Consider the following 13,132-nt stretch of genomic DNA (forward strand, 5'->3'; position numbering starts at 1 on the left):
CACAAGACGATGTTGAACATGGATACTATGATGAGGATGATGATAGTGACTATGATCTTGATGATGCGATGAGACATTTTGGTCTTATGGCTAACCTTCGTGGCTACATGGCCGGAGGAAAGGAATGGGTCCTTGATAGTGGATGTACTGACCATATGACCGGAGACAAGGATATGTTTCGTGAGCTTGCTGAAAACGACGGCCCTCGGAAGTATGTCACCTTTGGTGATAACTCAAAGGGTAATGTGGTTGGCCTCGGTAAGGTGGCCATCTCACATGATAGCTCCATATAAAACGTCATGCTTGTTTAATCTCTTGGGTACAATTTACTTTCAGTATCTAGACTTGCTGATTTCGGCTTGAATGTCCTATTCACTGAAGTAGATTGCCAAGTGTTTCGGAGAGACAATCATAAAATGGTCTTTACCGGTATACGTAGAGGTGATCTTTACATTGTCGATTTCACTAAAAAGGCTCAACCTAGAACTTGCTTAATTGCTAAATCTTCCAAAGGCTGGCTATGGCATAGAAGGTTAGGTCATGTGGGCATGCGAAATCTTAACAAGCTTATTAAAGGTGATCCTATCCTTGGAGTAAAAGATGCTATATTTGACAAGGATAGACTTTGTAGTGCTTGTCAGGAAGGAAATCAAGTTGTAGGGAGTCACCCCGTGAAGAACATCATGACCACGAGAAGACCGCTCGAGCTACTTCACATGGATCTCTTTGGTCCCATTGCTTACAAGAGTCTCGGTGGTAACTCATTTGGTCTAGTCATAGTTGATGATTTTTCAAGATTTACGTGGGTGTTCTTTCTAGATGATAAATTGCAGGTCCAAAAGATCTTCAAAAGCTTCACTAGGAAGGCCCAAAATCAATTTGAAGTGAAGATCAAGAAGGTTCGGAGCGACAATGGAACGGAGTTCAAGAACGCAAATGTGGATACCTTTCTTGATGAAAAGGGGATTTCACATGAGTTCTCGGCCACGTACACACCTCAACAAAATGGAGTCATTGAGAGGAAGAGCCGTACTCTTATTGAGATGGCAAGAACGATGCTTCATGAGTAAAAGACTCCAAAACACTTTTGGGCGGAAGCGGTTGAGACAGCTTGTCATGCAACAAATCGCTTGTATCTTCACAAGCTACTCGGCAAGACGGCATACGAGCTCCTCACCGGTAACAAACCCCAAGTTGGATACTTTCGAGTATTCAGCTCAAAGTGCTACATTCTTGATAAGCATCGTCGTTCTAAATTTGCTCCTAAATCTCATGAAGGTTTCTTACTTGGTTATGGCTCAAACTCTCACACTTACCGTGTCTACAACAATTTCACCCAAAAGGTTGAAGAGACGATAGATGTGAAGTTTGATGAATCTAACGGCTCGCAAGTAGAGCAATTGCCAATTGATGTAGGAGACAAAGACCCTTCGGAAGCAATCCAAGACTTGTCTATTGGCAAGGTTCATCCTACAGAGGTGAAGGAGAGTACCTCGTTTGTCCAAGTGGAAGCTTCTACCTCACGACAAGGTGAACCAAGAGTTGATACGGAGGCATCCACAAGTAGGACACACCAAGATGAAGAAAGCGAGGAAGTACACCAAGATGAACATCAACAACCTCCTTCTCCACCACGACAAGAGAACGACAACGTCAACAATGAAGAAGACCAAGAAGAAGGACAAGATGAAGAAGATGTTCCACCCTGATCAAAGCAAAAGCTCCCACGAGTTCGAGCACGAGTTGCCAAAGACCATCCCGTTGAGCAAATCTACAATGATATCCAAACCGGGAGAATCACTCGCTCTAAAACTCGTTTGGCTAATTTTTGTGAACATTATTCATTCATCTCTAGCATTGAACCTATGAAGGTTGAAGAAGCATTGGAAGATCCGGATTGGATAGACGCTATGCATGAAGAGCTACACAATTTTGAGAGAAATCAGGTGTGGACATTGGTTGAGAAGCCCGACAACAACCACAACATCATCAGTACCAAATGGGTGTTTCGCAACAAGCAAGATGAAGATGGACAAGTAGTTCGCAACAAAGCACATCTCGTAGCCCAAGGCTACACTCGTCGAAGGTATGGACTATGGTGAGACATATGCCCCCGTTGCTAGACTTGAGTCCATTCGCATCTTACTCGCTTATGCTAATCATCATGATATCACCTTGTACCAAATGGACATTAAAAGTGCTTTTCTAAATGGTGAAATTGAGGAGGAAGTTTATGTTAAGCAACCTCCCGGCTTTTTCAATCCTAAGAAACCTAATCATGTTTACAAACTTCACAAATCTCTTTATGGTCTTAAACAAACTCCTAGAGCATGGTATAAATGCTTGACCAAGTTCCTTATTGAAAAAGGCTTTGAAATTGGAAAAATAGATTCTACTCTTTTTACTAAAAGGGTTAATGGAGAACTATTTGTGTGCCAAATTTATGTTGATGATATTATATTTGGTTCGACTAACCCTCATTTTAGTGAGAAGTTTGGAAAGCTAATGTCGGAGAAGTTTGAGATGTCTATGATGAGTGAACTCAAATTCTTTCTCGGTTTGGAAATCAAGCAAACTAAGGAAGGTACCTTTGTCTCTAAAACAAAGTACACCAAGGACTTATTCAAGAAGTTCAATATGCAAGAGTGCAAAGGTATGACTACACCCATGCCTACTAGTGGACATCTTGACTTGACCAAAGATGGTGAACCGGTTGATCAAAAAGTTTACCGCTCTATGATTGGTTCATTGTTATATCTATGTGCCTCTCGTCCCGATATTATGCTAAGTGTGTGCATGTGTGCACGATATCAAGCGGCCCCCAAAGAATGTCATCTTAAGGCTGTGAAAAGGATAGTGAGATACTTAATACACACACCAAATTTTGGCATTTGGTATCCAAAGAGGTCTTCTTTCGATCTTGTTGGTTACTCCGAATTGGACTATGCCGGAGACAAGGTTGATAGAAAGTCCACTTCGGGTACTTGTCAATTTCTTGGTAGATCTCTTGTGTCTTGGTCCTCCGAGAAACAAAACTCGGTATCCTTATCCACCGCCGAAGCGGAATACATTGCCGCTGGTTCATGTTGTGCTCAATTACTTTGGATGACCCAAACTCTTAAAGATTATGGGATATATGTGAAACATGTTCCATTGCTTTGTGACAATGAAAGTGCTATCAAGATTGCTCACAATCCCGTGCAACATTCTCGAACTAAGCATATTGAAGTACGTCATCATTTTATTCGAGATCACCTTGCCAAAGGGGACATTGATCTTAAGCATGTTCGCACCGATAAGCAGTTGGCGGATATATTCACCAAACCGCTTGATGAGAAAGTCTTTTGCCGTTTGAGAGGTGAATTGAACATCATTGATGCTTCAAACTTAGAGTAGGAACTCCATTTGGATACATGCAAGGCATGAGCCTTTGGCTAATCCTTGATATTTCTCTCATGATGCTATTTACATGTCTTGGATATATTTGCACCCTTGCATGCTATCTAAGCCTTTTGTAGGTACTTGGATGAATCTAAATCTATGAGATTGCAACTCACTCACATCTTGAGCAATTTCTACATCACCAAGTCTTTACAAAATGGTGGTTGAAGACAAGGGAGCACGAAACCCTTCACACATATCCTTTGACAAATTCTATATTAAATTTTATGATTGTCATTTTGGATACACAAGTGCTCTTCCTTGCAAGACTAACCCATGAAGGTTGATGAACTCAAATTCTAAGTGGTGCTCCCAACTCTCGATGAGCTACATCAACCTTGAGCATCCCACACAAGTTCAACTACATGATCAAGATCATCACCACCACCCAAGGTATGTTATTCCATCTTAGAGAAGCTTTGCTCCAAGTCATGGGTCAAAGCAACTCAACAAGATGTGAATAACTCAATATGCTTAAACAAAAAATGGTAACCCCATTTTGAGCTTAAATGATGAGTATGACGAATGATCAAGTGACCTCACTTGACTCCTAAGTCAATATACTCTAACATAGGTGACTTTGTCACCGATCAATTCTAGATGAATTTTTCTTGTGTTCCTCCGTGCTCTTGCATTTTTCTCATGCATATTTGTTTCCCCTTTCAAAAAAAACTTCATCTAGATCTTTTCTTTTCTTTATCTTTGTTCTGTTCTGCATTCCCTACATCCAATTCATTGCAAATCTTTCAGCTAATTCCTTGCAAATCCTTGTGAGATCTTATTTGCCTAGTGAGCTGAGGTGACAAGTGTTTTCACTGTGCTGAACTCGGTCACACCGGTTTGTTTTCTTCGGTCCAACTGAATTCCTTCGGTGCCACCGAAGCACACAGCTCAGTGCTACCGATTTCACTGCAGAAAAGACAACTTGTCACTTGTTCCTGCATTCTTTTTGCTCCAGCTCCACTCAATGATTCTTGTCCTCTACCAGCATCACATTCGACTTGCTGCTTTGCTCTGTGACTCCAGGACCAAACCCATTTGTGACAAAAATCCAGAAGAACCCTTCTTGGAAATTGATGTCAAAGGGGGAGAGAGAGATCACATCAAAGCTTAATCATTTTTGTAAGGGGGAGAGTATAGAAACCCGAGATGCTTGGTGTTCAAGAGGAGAGAAGTCACATGTCTTTAAGAGGGGAAAGACATATTTATATTTGATTGTTTGCATTAGCTCTGTTTCTTGTCTTTGCTCTGTTTTTCTGTTCCCTATCTTCTCCCAGTATCCCATTCTAGATTCACGGGGAGCAAGACATCTAAGGGAAGGAAATTCTTGAATTCATTGCATATCTTTACCCTTGGGGACATGTCTATATCCAATAGAGTACTCAGTACTCACTCTCTACATGTCATCCCAGTCTTGGTACTCTTGTGGTTCCTATTGTTTGCTCTGGCTAGTAAGTGTATCTGTGTTATCTAACCTTGTTTACTCAGGTTCATTCCTTCCTAAGCCAACTCAAGACCACAAGGTAAGTATAAGCATCACAGTCATGTGCATGAGGATTTCTTGCTGATGTACATACTCTTTGCAAGAAGGACTCATGAGCATGAAGGTACATTTCCCATATTTACATCATTTGATCTGATGCATATAGCCAAGACACATGTAACTCATTGCTTGCTCTATCATGATTATGCACTCACATGCTCTTATGTTCCATATTCACATGATTGCATACATATAGGGGGAGCCTATGCATGTTACATGTCCTTGCAAAGCTTTACTTGTTATTCCCTATATCTTTATCTAAAGCTTTGATGTATGTTGTCATCAATTACCAAAAAGGGGGAGATTGAAAGCATAAGTGCTCCCTGGGTGATTTTGGTAATTAATGTCAACATATCTCTTGTTGGACTAATGCCTCTAGCTAGTATGTTTCAGATATGTTCAACAATGGAGTGGCATGGACTAGAGGATGTGGAACCCCTTCAAGTTGCTGAGGACAAAGGATTGGATCAAGCTCAAAGCACAAGACTCTACTTATTTCATTTTAAGTGATCCAAGATCACATTGAGTCCTTAGGAAAGCCAGTACTATTAAGAGGGGATGAGGTGTTGCTTAATGGCTTGCTTGCTCAAAGTGCTTAGTGATATGCCCAAAAAACCCTCAACTACTTTCTCACATCCACATATGTCCCAAACCAAAAGTCAAACTCGGCCCCACCGAATCTTTCTATCCGGCGCCACCGAGTTCTCTTGACATAGCCACTGCCAGAAACCCTAATCAATTCGGTCTCACCGATAGGGATCTCGGTCTCACCGAGATGGGATTGCAAACTCTCTGTTACCTATTTGCAATAATTTCGGTCTCACCAACATATGCGATCGATCGCACCGAGATTGCAATGCAAACATTCTGTTTCCTTTTCGTAACGTTTCGGTCCAACCGAGATGAGCGAATCGGTCCCACCGAGTTTGCCTGACCAACTCTCTGTTTGTCTGTTAATCGGTCTCACCGAGATTACGTTATGCCCTAACCCTAACAAAATCGGTCTCACCAAGTTAACGTGTCGGTCCCACCGAAAATCCTAACGGTCACATTATGAACTAAATCGGTCTGACCGAATTTAACGATTCGGTCCCACCGAGTTTGGTAAATTGTGTGTAACGGTTAGATTTTGTGTGGAGGCTATATATACCCCTCCACCCACTCTTCATTCGTGGAGAGAGCCATCAGAACATGCCTACACTTCCAACATACATTTTCTGAGAGAGAACCACCTACACTTGTGTTGAGGTCAAGATATTCCATTCCAACCACATAAATCTTGATCTCTAGCCTTCCCCAAGTTGCTTTCCACTCAAATCATCTTTCCACCAAATCCAAATCCTGTGAGAGAGAGTTGAGTGTTGGGGAGACTATCATTTGAAGCACAAGAGCAAGGAGTTCATCATCAACACACCATTTGTTACTTCTTGGAGAGTGGTGTCTCCTAGATTGGCTAGGTGTCACTTGGGAGCCTCCGTCAAGATTGTGGAGTTGAACAAAGGAGTTTGTAAGGGCAAGGAGATCGCCTACTTCGTGAAGATCTACCCGAGTGAGACAAGTCCTTCGTGGGCGACGGCCATGGTGGGATAGACAAGGTTGCTTCTTCGTGGACCCTTCGTGGGTGGAGCCCTCCGTGGACTCGCGCAACTGTTACCCTTCATGGGTTGAAGTCTCCATCAACATGGATGTACGATAGCACCACCTATCGGAACCACGGATAAAAAATCTCCGTGTCTCCAAATTGCGTTTTCACACTCCAATCCCATCCCGTTACATTCTTGCAACTTGCATGCTTTACTTTCCGCTGCTCATATACTCTTGTCATGCTTGCTTGATATGTATTGTGAATGTTTAAACTTGTGCCAAAACTCCACATCAACTTAAGGAAACTAAAAACTGCAACTTTTCTTCTTAGAGTCTATTCAACCCCCCCCCCTCTAGACACCTCTTCTCGATCCTTTCAGCGGGTTGACCATTGACGGCCGATTAGCTTCTTGGCGGCGACGTGGAGTCGGAGAGCTATGTTGGAGAAGGACGCTGCTTCTACTTGTGCAGTTGGCTCACTGACACGTGGGCCCAACAAGCATCTGGGCCACATGTCAGTTACGCAACTGCACCTGTAGTTAAGTCACTGAAGCTCAGTCCGCTGGAGAAGAAGCTTCTGTTCAGCTCAGCCGGACACAGCTGGGTAGCTTCGGTTAATTAATTATACCTCCAGCGCACCCCTTTTTAGTTGAAGAATGTATGAAATGTAATGAAATTCGGCATGTTTATATGAAATCCGACCGAGCATGAATGAATTTAGTTCGATTAGTTCAAATTCTTGTATCACTGGCATTGGATGAACATGCAAAACAAAACGTACTAGCATTATTCCCAGAGTGATCACCTCATTTGTAGCAGTTTCACATGTACTCCCTCCGGTCCTTTTTAGTCTGCATACAAGTTTTGTCTGTAGTCAAAGTATCTCTACTTTGACCGGAGTACAAAGAGTTTGAGCAGCTTTTTAGCGTTCCTGCACATTGCAATCAAACACACAGGCCTGGCAATTCATAGAGAACATTCAAAACAATCGATGATTATGCATCTCAGCGATTCACATGTCAGAGCCAATATTTACTTGACAACTAAAGAATAAAGAAAAATAGATCGACGCTGTTGACAGCAAAGGGCGTCCCATTCGAAAATATCAAACGCATGTCTTCTTGCTGACATCAATGAGAAAAATTTGACAAGGTTGTCCCATTCCAAAATGTCGAATGCTTGTTTTTTTTGTGCATCAATGAGCAAACTTTGACAAGGTTTTCCCATTCGAAAATATCAAATGCCTACGATTGTGGAATGGGCAGGGTTTGCCATCAGTTCGGACATTGACATGGCACCTCGTGCTAAATAAACCAGCTATTCTTTTTCTGGAGTTCCTCCAAAATCAACCAAATTCGCGCGTAGCTTGTATGATTTCGCCCTTATATGTTGCAACGCCTTGAACATATCGGCACCTCCTTTCTTGTGGTGGAAATGAATGATTCGATGTATTCATAAACATTTTGTGCAGTTCCCATTGAAATCAAGTTGAGCACCCCTATTTGCACAAATACAAAAAAAGTGATCAGTATAAAGCAAACTATACAATGAATTGACAGTTTAAACAGGCGCCTACATGGTCCATGTAGAGCACACTTAAAAAAACAGAACTCATCGGAATGAATCCTAGAACAACATTGTACTTGCGCATCACAGCAAAAAGATAGAGACATGTCAGTCCTTCTGAGCTGAAGTTAGTTTGGTCTTGTGGGGAGTAATGTAACCATCCTTCAACTGCTACTTCTGATGAGAAGATAGACAAGGCTTCTTCATCCTGGCATAATCGGAACTAGTCACTTCACGTACTCCGTATTCTTCTTCAGAGGAAGATGATCCTGTTGTGCAAAGACAAGAGGACAACTAAATGCTAGCATCTCTATTTGCTCGGAAAAAAGAAAGGAAATATTTAAAACAACACAGATGAAGCACTTCTCAAGGACAATACCACCTTCTCATGACAGTATCTAAACAGTAGCACAACACCAATAGAGATGACAAAGCTCAATCATATGGATGAAATCCATGGGCGAGTACCAACCTTTGTCAGGAGGCTTATTGTGTAGAGCATACAGATAAAGCACTTCTCAGGAACCATATGTTGTTATCTACTGTGGTTTCCATGCTTACTATATACTCCTTGATTAGTTTAATGTTTCCAACATCTTCTTGTGCAGTTCCACTAAAATATATGGTATCTTCAAAGAAGATCCCTGTTTGCACTAGTAGAGATAATTACATATTACATTAAGAGTGGCATCAAATCAGTGGCAAAACAATTGCTTGTTCCAGCCGTAGCAATAAATTAAGATGCAAAACTATATCATTACTTGTGTCATCACAGTTCCAGTGCTTCATTATAGCACCGGGAGTTTGTCAGGACCGGATTTTCGGGGTATCAATTTCCCAAAAATGGTCCTTGTGCTCACCAGCCCCAGGATTACTGTTAGCTGATGAGGCACCAACTTGATACAGAAATTCCTAGCAAAATACAAAATATGTGGTACAAGACCATTCTGGCCTATGAGTACAACAAATGGTTTCTAGTGGTTGATGGCGGAAGCGGTTTGTGGTTCATCAGTGGCCATGGGACTCCATTTCCCACAGGAACAGCTGACCAGGATAACTCCTATCTTCGCGAGGCTGCTATCATCATTGCGTAGGTTCCGGGGCTGTCGTCGCAACACTCCTCTCCACGCAAGAAATCTGGCTAAGACAATAGCCAGGGACAAGCCAGTGAGTACTTTGAATGTACTCGCAAACATTATGAACACAGGTATAATATAACAAATGATGATCATGCTCTGAAATATTCTATGATCACAACGTCAGCCACGAAATAAAAATCCATGATGCACGCAAGCAGGTTGTTCGTATGAATATGCAATAAGGGAGCAGAAATAGAATGCACCGATCGGGTGTCTGAAGCGACGCCTCGAAAGGATAATAATATAAAGCATGCCTCAGTCGGGCGTCTGAGCGACACCACATAAAGGGCTTATAAATAATTTAAAATAACAAGCGTGCCACAGTCGGGTGTCTGAGCGACAACGCATAAAGGGCTTATAAGTAATTTAAATAACAAGCATGCCACAGTCGGGCGTCTGAGCGACACCACATAAAGGGCTTATAAGTAATTTAAATAACAAGCATGCCACAGTCGGGCGTCTGAGCGACACCACATAAAGGGCTTATAAGTAATTTAAATAACAAGCATGCCACAGTCGGGCGTCTGAGCGACACCACATAAAGGGCTTATAAGTAATTTAAATAACAAGCATGCCACAGTCGAGCGTCTGAGTGACACCACATAAAGGGCTTATAAGAGAATAATCGCAGTGAGTATCCAGGAGGTAGAACCGTCCCAGGGATACTCAATAATTCAAATAATGTAAATGGTTAGTCCATAATAATAATAATCATAATGCTCATATGTCACAGGTCATAATCAATGTTCTGGTTTAGCAGTTTTTCCTCCGAAGACCGACACTAAGACCGACACTTGACCCATCCCAGACTATAGTCCTTAACCATGGACACGGCTATTCGAATAGATATAATCTCTCCAGAGGGTGTACTCTTTACCCACGAGTAACGGATTTCTTTAGTCCATCAGGACTAATTCCGTCTACGGTCTTTTAATTGAAAACACACCTAACCGCACACACCAGCCTAACTTACCAGTGTCTGGAATCACCCACGACACCCGTTAAGCGAAACTCTAAGTGGGGAGGCTACAACCTCGATTAGCATGGGATCACAAAATTTATACCGCGTGCAAACTAGGGGAGCTACCCCTTCGGCTCCAACCGAAAACACCCATGCCCCCGGACCAGGTGGCATGCCTACCGGGGGCCTCCGGTATCTTCCACCATGGCCTCTCTGTACGGTGTGTGCTAGGAAGGGGTTGACAACTTATTGAATCGTACCCTACCTGTGGCAGGGACAAGTGGTAGTATGAAACAATTATGGGGGTTACTGGAACAAGACTCGAGCTACGGTCGACTCAGGAGGTTTAAGTATTCCCTGCATGGTTATCATAACAAATATGTTTCAACCAACAGACAAAATCACCACTCATCATACCTCACTATGCCGTACCGGACACAACCGTCTCGACGAAGACTGGAGACAAGCTCGTGTCTACCCAAGACAGAGACTTTCCCAGATTCCTTCCGGTAGGCATGAAAGGCATACGAGGGTGATTACTATCACAAGCATATCAAATTCCAACAGCAAGGAACATTCATTATGCACTCATGAGTATGATCATATCATCACATAAAATAACGAATACTTCGTGTTAAGGTGGTGTTGTAACCGTATCAAACAACACACATAATATTATGCCAGGGTTCATAATGCTTGCCTTCAAGAGTATGCAAGTGGGGTGCATTTTTTTGAAAGTTGCTTCCTTCTTCAAAAATCCTATTTTGAGAAAATTCAAATTAACACATAGTTTCAAAATAGTACAAAAAAGTTGTTTGGAAAATTTTCAAATAAATATGAAAATAAACTAGATAGAATTTGAGAAACAACAGAAAAAGAATCAAGTCAATTGGACTTATATTTAAAAAGTTATAGCCAGTCAAAGTTTAGTCAAAATCTGTTTTTAATAGATAAATAAAAGAAACAGAAAAAAGGGTTCGGGGGGGAGCGTACTCTGTGCTTTACGCCTTCACTTATGCCAGCGTGGACCGGCTCTGGGTCACTGACAGTGGGTCCCTTGGGCCCACTGGTCAGGTTTGACCAGTTGCCCGCGCCTCCCTCCTCCTCTGTCCGAGCGGTGGCGGGGTTCCGGTGATTGACGCCGGCGAACGGCGGCTCCCCACTGGGTTCCGAGGGCAGGGATGGATCCGCCAGTCCAGGGCGGTCCTCCCGGTGGTCGAACGGCTGGCGGGGGCGAAGGGAGTTGCCGGCGGCGAGCTCCGCGGCGGAGGTGGCTTCGGGAGGATTGGGGACTAGAGCTACGGTGGCTCCCCGTCGAAGCTGAGAGGTTGGGCGGCTCCGCACGGTCGAGGGGAGGAGGATGGAAGCACTGGAGGGACGGGAAAGGCTCTGCTTGCGACGTATGGCACCGGAGCGTGGTGGCGGCCGAACTGATCGGAGACGAGGAAGAAGGCTTCCCGCCGTCGATTGCTGGCCGTGGGGGCTTTAGGGGAATGGCTTGAGGTCGCCTGAGTGTCTGGACGGGCTCGGGGGCTCCTTTTATAGGCGGCCGAGGTCGGTTCCACGGTGGCCGTGGATAGGAACGGCGAACCGCCGTTCTGTAGCAGGCATGGCGACGTGGCGGCGACGGGCGCTGGTCGGCGCATTCCGACAAACTCCCCACTGCTCGAGTGGGCGAGCTGGCGCGCGCATATGGCTCGGGCGGCGCCGTCCATGGCAGAGGCCTGCTGTGGCCGTCCGCTAGCTGCCACGGCCGACCTGACGGCGGCGCTGCGGGGCTCCAGGAGGTGGTCGGGTGGCTCTGCAATGAGGGAGGAGTCGGGGCGCGCTGGCAGTGTGAGGGGAGGGACCAGAACGGGTGCGGGGAGGCGGCAGTGGGACGCGGCGACTCGGGCGCACGCACGTGCAAAACGCGCGCTCTGGCCGCGCCCAGAGCACGCACGCTACGTGCTCGTCGAAATGCCAACGTGTGTTAGAGAGCTCGAATGATGCTGGTAGTAAACAGGTCTAGGTTAGTGGTAGGTAGGAGCTTAGTGGACAAGTTTGTTGGGTCAGAGGGTCAAGCTCACAATGCAAACTAAAAATCATGCCAAATCTCGCTAGGCACACAAAGTGCTCGACCGAATGTTATGGGCATCCAGGCATCTCTTGGGGTGGCCATAAACTCCAGGTCCTAGTCTCTTTGGATGATAAAGAGGGTGGCAAGGTTAGTTTGTTAAAAACAAAAACTTGTTAGTGCAAGTTTTTGAGAAAACCAAATCTGGACAGAAACTAAAGGCTATCTTTGCATGGACCAAAATTACTCCAATGGGTCCACTCTCCTGGACTTAAGGGTTTTGCAGGGTGGACTATAAGCAGGAAAAAGAATCATGGGCAACAGAGCAAACAAAAATAGAGTTGCAGTAGAAAATGCCAAACTGGACCAAAGAGCAAAAGAGTATGATTTGCTCAAATTTTTCAAAGAACACTCATGGGTTTTTGCATAAAGTTGAATTATATGCATCTACTGACATCTCCAAACACTTGGAAGAATTTTTAAAGAAATATTTAAATAGGTTGTAGTGCAAAATTACCAACTAGACCAGATTTGAAAATTTGGTGTAGAGCTCAAAATCTCCAATGACCAAAAGATATTTTTGCATAAAAGTGATGTGGAAACATCACATGACATCCCCAAATTTTGGTTGAAATTTTAAAGAAGTATTTGAAAGGGTTACAGTGCAAAAGAGGCTTCATAACTTATGAAAAATCATTTTTAGAAGAATAAAGCTCAGGAAAAACAATTATGCAAATAAACCCACTGATAAAAGAAATGTTTTCTTGAGAGGGTATACAAGTCCAATAATATTTTTGGAAGGTTTTCACTTGGGGTAAAAACTTCACAATATCAAAGAAAAG

The sequence above is a fragment of the Aegilops tauschii genome, chromosome 5 (assembly GCF_002575655.3).
Source record: "Aegilops tauschii subsp. strangulata cultivar AL8/78 chromosome 5, Aet v6.0, whole genome shotgun sequence".
Taxonomy (NCBI): Eukaryota; Viridiplantae; Streptophyta; class Magnoliopsida; order Poales; family Poaceae; genus Aegilops; species Aegilops tauschii.